Below are 5,744 nucleotides of genomic sequence, written 5' to 3'. Positions count from 1 at the left end.
TAATGAATGCTATGTCTATAGTTTTAATCTGCATGTTTTATTATAAAATCTTTCATTCTGATTATTGCATTTTCTGCTTAAAATATCTTGGAGTTTCCCATAGTCTGTTTTAACAGGGATTGTTTAAATACAAACCTTAAGTTGGCACAAGGACACATGGTGTGTGTCTCTGCCACATAATGGCTGGTCTCTACCTGTCACTATAGTCTCAGTTCTCTACACATCTACTTGCATCCTAGTCTACATTCACACTGATGTGAATAACTAGCTCTACAAGTACATCATGCTTTAGTGCCAAGCGTTCTCTGTTCTTGCAAAAACTCTCCCTCATCAGCACCCTGTATTTGCCGATTCCAATGCATTCTTTAGCAATCAGCTCAAACACCATTCCCCCGGGAAGATTTCTCTGACCCGCTTTTCTGAACTAGACCTTTTTGATGTTCCCAAAGCAAATGCACAAAACTCTCACAAATAATTATGATATAATATTAATTTTATTAGCTTGCTTCCATAATTAAAATTAAGCTCTAAACTAAATATGCTTTTCATCACTGAATACCAAGAACTTTACTTAAGACATTTAGTTAATGCCATCAAGTATCACAAAGATGACCATGTCATTTAATCAAACAAAAATATTTACTCTCTAAAAGTCTTCAAGAAATGGGAGTGTCTACATTGAAATTTTCCTCGTATTTTCTTGTTGCCATCTAATTAAAAATTTAAATACTTAATGGGCCTCGAATCTTAAAAGAGCTTATAATACAAATGAGCAAGATTATATAAAGTAGCACAGTATCATCATGAGTTAGTGTAGGTTTGCAAATAACAGGGTTTCCATCTGGCATTCCTTCATCCTTTGGCAAACATCCATAATTAATTACAATAGCCCTACTGAGATGGGATGTGGCCTTAGAAGCTGTTTTAGTGCAGTATTTTTATGCACACTGTATCAAAGTTTGCATAGAAAATGAAGTCTATTTTCATTCCCTGAGTTAGTACAGTGAATTGGATAAGAGTAATGTCCTGGGTAAATGGAATAAAGTTCAATTCAATGTTGATGGGAATAGGGAGATAAACTAAGGAAGGCTTACAGTATTGTGTATGCACTGGGAAAAGGGCAGGTAGGTTCATGACACCAGATAGCCGACAAACAAACAAACAAACAAACAAACAAAAAAGGAGGTGGTAAGAGAATGAAAAAGAGATCATGGGTAAATTTGAGATTTTTTAAATCTAGTATGGTCCAGTAGTTTCTTATAGAGACAGTAAAGTTTCTACAGCCCTGACATTAATCTCCATGAACATTAGTACAACTCTTAGTCATCTGGAGGGCTATAACCTGGGCCAGATGCAAAGGAATACATTGATCTTAAAGGGTCTGAAATCTGGTGCTCAGAAATATAGCTGATAATTTACTTGAACAAGGAAACACCTTAGCAGAACTCTGAGATTCCTAGTGCAAAAGAACACTATTACATAATAAAAGCTGTGAAATTCTTGAAGGCAAGAGCTTCAGTTTAACAATCACTGAATCACCTGGTATGGTTGGCATCTAATAATTGTCTATTCTAGGACTGCCAGCAGTGCCTCACAGTGATATATCTTGTTTGTGTCCCCACCCAAATCTCAACTTGAATTGTAGTTTCCATTATCCCCACCTGTCTTGGGAGGGACCCAGTAGGAGGTAATTTAATCATGGGGGCAGTTACCTTCACGTTATTCTCAAAATACTGAGTGAGTTCTTACGAGATCTGATGGTTTATAAGAGGCTTTACCCCTTTTGCTCATTCTTCTCTCTCCTGCTGCCTTATGAAGAAGGACATGTTTGCTTCATCTTCCATCATAATTGTAAGTTTCCTGAGATTTCCCCAGCCATTCTAAACTGTGAGTCAATTAAAACTCTTTCCTTTATTAATTACCCAGTCCCAGACAGCTGTTTATTAGCAGCATGAGAATGGACTAATACAGTAAATTGGTACCTGGTAGTGGGGTGCCGCTGTGAAGATACTTGAAAATGTGGAAGTCACTTTGGAACTGTGTAACAGGCAAAGGTTAGAACAACGTGGAGGGCTCAGAAGAAGACAGAAAATTGTGGGACAGTTTACAACTTCCTAGAGACTTGGAGGGCTCGAAAGATAGGAAGATTTGGGAAAGTCTGGAATTTCCTGGAGACTTGTTGAATGACTTTGACCCAAATGCTGATAGTGATATGGACAATAAAGTCCATCTGAGGTGCTCTCAGACAGAAATAAGGAACTAGTTGGGAACTGAAGTAAAGGTCACTCTTGCTATGAAAAAGACTGGCAGCATTTTGCCCCTGCCCTAGAAATCTGTGGAACTGTGAACTTGAGAGAGATGATTTAGGGTATCTGGTAGAAGAAATTTCTAAGTGATAAAGCATTCAAGAGGAAGCAGAGCATAAAAGTTTGGAAAATTTGCAGCCTAACAATGCAATAGAAAAGAAAACCCATTTTCTGGGGATAAATCCAAACCTGTGAAAGCAACCATGAAAGAGGGGGACAGTAACCTATAAAGCCACAAGGCAGAGCTGCCCAAGACTGTGGGAGCGCACCTGTTGCATCAGTGTGACGTGGATGTGAGACATGTAGTCAAAAGGGATAATTTTGGAACTTTAAGGTTTAATGACTGCCCTACTGGATTTTGGACTTGTCTGGGGTCTGTACTTCCTTTGTTTGGGTGATTTTCTCCCACTTGCAACGATCGTATTTACCCAATGCCTGTACACCCATTGTATCTAGGAAATAACTAATTTGCTCTTGATTTTCCAGGCTCATAGGTGGAAGAAACTTGCCTTGTCTCAGATGAAATTTTGTACTTTGCCCTTTGAATTAATGCTGGAACGAATTAAGACTTCAGGGGATTGTTGGAAGGGCACGATTGTGTTTTAAAATGTGAGGACATCCATGAGCTTTGGGGAGGGGTCAGGGGCAGAATGATATGGTTTGACTGTGTCCACATCCAAATTGCATCTTAAATTGTAGTTCCCATAATCCCCACATGTCGTAGGAAGGACCCAGTGGGAAGTAATTTAATCATGGGAGCAGTTACTCTCATGCTGTTCTCGTGATAGTGAGTGAGTTGTCATGAGATATAAGGGACTTTCCCCTCCTTCGCTTATAATTCTTCTTGCTGCCACCATGTGTAGAAGGACATATTTGCTTCCTCTTCTGCCATGATTGTAGGTTTCCTGAGGCTTCCCCAGCCCTGTGGAACTGAGTCAATTAAACCTCTTTCCTTTATAAATTACCCAGTCTCAGTTATGACCTTATAGTGGTGTGAGAATGGATTAATACACACAGTAACAGTACAGTTTCTTAATCTTCCAAAATGTCTCCTGACCATTTAGGGAATACTGGTCTCATAAATAGTCCCTAAGAAATGCCTTAGAAAGAAAAGCTTAGGCACCCAAAAATGACTGGATAAGATATAGTGTAGATCCCAGGAGTGAGCTTTGAGGAATAGATAAACAAGATAAAGATGACAAACTGGTTTGTAAATGTTATATAATTGGACTATATATGTAATATAAATAACAAAAATGGGAGAAGATAAGACTAAGTGGATAATGGAATATGGTTGCTGATGATCTCATTAGTATTGACTTGTAAGAAAAATGAAATAACAAAAGTTTAAGCATTTTTAAAGAGTAAAAAATATCTTTAAGGTAATGTTTGTCATTAAATTTCAGGAATGGAGGGGAGAAAATGAGAAAAATTGGTGCTAGCTATCTTCATTATTGTTCATTGTAAGTAGCTAATAGACATCATCCAGAAAAGACAGCGCTAGAGGTATTATATAAAGAAAGGTATTGGTATAATGAAAACCACTAAAACAAAAAGATAAACTATCCTAAAAATCAAAATAAATACCATCAACATTAAAAAAAATCATAATGTAGTGAAAGATTAACTGTGTGCATGTGAATATATAAATATAATGCAAAATCATATGACAGAAATTAGAATTTTGAGTAGTTCTTTAGTAAATATAAATGTGCCTAGCTTTATTTAAAAAACTAAAACGATGTTCAGATTGGCTAACAAATTCATATCCAACTGCTTGCTGAACACAAGAGACATACTTAATGCAAATGAATTAGAAAACTTAAAAATAAAAGGATGGGCAAAGATATACCAAGAAAATACAAATAAAAAGAAGAAGTTGTGATTCTGATATCAGACAATGTAGAATTTAACCAAACAAGAAAACTTTATAAACTAAAGACCACAATTAAAAACATAGGTAAAAGAGTTATTTATGTGCTTTAAAAAAACATAGCAGCAAATTTTAATAGGACATACCAGAATAAATTCATTATTGTTTTTCTTAAAATACATATTTCCTAACTTTCGCAATGGGAAATGTTTGAAAGTAATGAGAGTTTGAGAACACTTAGTTCATCTAGTGCCCAGGTTGTGGGCCCAGAGCCCCAGAGGTAATGTCTAATCCCAGATGTGGGGAAACATATGTACTCCGTAAGTCTGTAATTTTTTTTTGCTGGAAAGAAAGGGGACGCACAAAGACATATGTTATGTCAAAGGGTCACTGTCAAACATGACCATTAGAAAATGGTCAAAGATGCACAATTGACAAAAGTTAAGCATTGAAAAAATAATAATTCAAATTGATTCAGACTCATTTCATATATAAAAGCCTGTAAAATTATGATGATATGTAGAAAGAAAGAAAGAGGTAGGAGAAAGGAGCTATCCACACCTCCCCGAATTAATTGGTTATATTAGAAGTAACAGGCCCCAAATCCTTTCTCTAACAACTTAAGAATTAAATGCTGCTCTTGGCTTTTGGCTTGGAGGAGGCCAAGGTGCAACTTTCTTTGGTCGTCCCAAATCTGGGTTCATCCGACACCAGCCGCCTCCACCATGCTGCCGAAGTTCGACCCCAACGAGATCAAAGTCGTATACCTGAGGTGCACTGGAGGTGAAGTCGGTGCCACTTCTGCACTGGCCCCCAAGATCGGTTCCCTGGGTCTGTCTCCGAAAAAGGTTGGTGATGACATTGCCAAGTCAACGGGTGACTGGAAGGGCCTGAGGATTACAGTGAAACTGACCATTCAGAACAGACAGGCCCAGATTGAGGTGGTGCCTTCTGCCTCTGCCCTGATCATCAAAGCCCTCAAGGAACCACCAAGAGACAGAAAGAAACAGAAAAACATTAAACACAGTGGGAATATCACTTTTGATGAGATCGTCAACATTGCTTGACAGATGCGGCACCGATCCTTAGCCAGAGAACTCTCTGGAACCATTAAAGAGATCCTGGGGACTGCCCAGTCTGTGGGCTGTAATGTTGATGGCCGCCACCCTCATGACATCACAGATGACATCAACAATGGTGCTGTGGAATGCCCAGCCAGTTAAGCATAAAGGAAAATATTTCAATAAAGGATCATTTGACAACTGGAAAAAAAAAAAATTAAATGCTTTTCTTACTGGAATTGCTTTTCAGGTTGCACAAATCATGCTATTATATAAATACTGAAAAGTTTTTCTTTGTTAAAATAATTATAACTAATAAATGTAGAAGAAATGATAGAATTATAAATATTTTGCAATTTCCTATTTAATCATTGGAGCTGGCACCAATCATTAAAAACAGGAGACAATCATGGGAAATGCTGATGAGATAAAGAATAAGAGGATGGGGCTGTCACACCCTGAACTCACAGGTAAATCATAGCATCACAAGAGACAGTCATATAT

The 5,744-nt window shown here is 37.6% G+C and overlaps 1 pseudogene across 1 annotated transcript; it reads left to right on the top strand.

The window, feature by feature from the left end:
- The first annotated feature begins 4,889 nt into the window (after positions 1–4,889).
- LOC104667077 lies at positions 4,890–5,446 on the top strand (annotated as a pseudogene). Its single transcript, XR_748635.2, has one exon. The product of XR_748635.2 is annotated as a 60S ribosomal protein L12 pseudogene (transcript).
- The last annotated feature ends 298 nt before the right edge of the window (positions 5,447–5,744 follow it).

Source organism: Rhinopithecus roxellana, chromosome 15 (genome assembly GCF_007565055.1).
Source record: "Rhinopithecus roxellana isolate Shanxi Qingling chromosome 15, ASM756505v1, whole genome shotgun sequence".
Taxonomy (NCBI): Eukaryota; Metazoa; Chordata; class Mammalia; order Primates; family Cercopithecidae; genus Rhinopithecus; species Rhinopithecus roxellana.
Note: the sequence above shows the minus strand (reverse complement) of the source record. Positions and strands in the feature narration are given on the sequence as shown.